This window comes from Haemaphysalis longicornis, unplaced genomic scaffold (genome assembly GCF_048455015.1).
Source record: "Haemaphysalis longicornis isolate Haplotype H1 unplaced genomic scaffold, Haemaphysalis longicornis Haplotype H1 scaffold_12, whole genome shotgun sequence".
Taxonomy (NCBI): Eukaryota; Metazoa; Arthropoda; class Arachnida; order Ixodida; family Ixodidae; genus Haemaphysalis; species Haemaphysalis longicornis.
In genome coordinates, this window is record NW_027526225.1 from 22,604,352 (window position 1) to 22,605,770 (window position 1,419).

Here is a 1,419-nt window from a genome sequence, read left to right on the forward strand (position 1 = left end):
CTGCGCCACTCCCAGCGCGCCTTTCGCCTGCTCGCCAACCGTAGCCAACTGGCGCTGTGCGCTAACCACACTGTCGCCCACGCCGAACAGCACGCAGGAGCGGACGGGCACTGCCAACCGCACCCTGTCGCACGTACAGGCGGTTGTAAAAGTTGGCCGGCGCTGTACGATCCGCGCGGGCCGGGAACGCGCGAAAGTCGCTGTCAACGACATTCACTGTCGTCTTAACATTTCAATTTCATCGCCCGTTGATGTATTAACGTGTCAGCATGTGCATTGGACACTGTATTACTCAAATTATAGGGTCACAACGTTCATTATAAAGCTAACCTCGGATATGCAAGTTTTCATGGTACAATAATTGGATTGCCTATGTAATGCTTAATATAATGCTTAATTTAACAACGTTGATGCCAAAACTTTTGACAGTGGCAACTATAATGTTCGTAATCGTTGCATTCGTCATGTTACACAAATCTACGATTGATAGAGCAGCCAGACGTCTTAATTCGCCGCACCCGTTTCCCCTTGAAGATGTCCGTGCAGTAGACACTGCCGATTGAGACATTGACCAAGGCTTAAAAAGAGCAGCTCATCAAGTAAACAATAAAAACAACAATGGCCCAGTTATAGACCACACTATGGGACAAAATTACAGTATAAAAATGCGATGTTAAGTTACTCAACACAAACAGGCACTTACAGAAATTAACTTCAAGACAAACAGGAACTTGAAAGAAATTATCTTCTAGAATGTATCCACACCTGGGAAATTAACTTCTAAAATGCATCCACACCTGGAAAGTCCATCTTGTTCTTATTGCAAGCATATGGTACAAAACCCAAATCAGATTTCATTTGTACCACCATTGTTTTACCGAAAGATTAACCGTAAAAGGGTCACCAAAAGCTTTTACGTCCAACTGAAAGACCACATGTTTTACAGCTCTTTCGTTTGACAGCAGCATTTTCTTTAGAAAAAAGTAATTACGGCTGGATAGCATTCTCTGCATCTTTGCAATTTCTTTTTGCAACGCACATACATGTCACCACTCCAGAGATAACTCCTAAGAAAACACCTCAATTGGCCAAGAGCAAAAACTTGGCCCCATGGTCCATTGCAGTGTTTCGTAATGAAACTGTGGTCCGTTGTGCGATTCACCTGCGACTTGCATCTCCTGCTATTGTGTGTACGTATAAACGTATGCACATGCATTTCAGCACTATGAGGGGGCTATTTGCAAGCTCACCTGCATAAACTGTTCGCCCTAAACTTGCACACCAAGGCAAAACACTTACCTGAAATAAAAACAAACGCGGCTTATCGGCTGTAGTAGTAGTGGCATACCCCGTCCAGTAGTTTAATAAATGAAAACTTGTCACTTATACGCGTATTCTAGAATTGCCAGTTAGATTTAT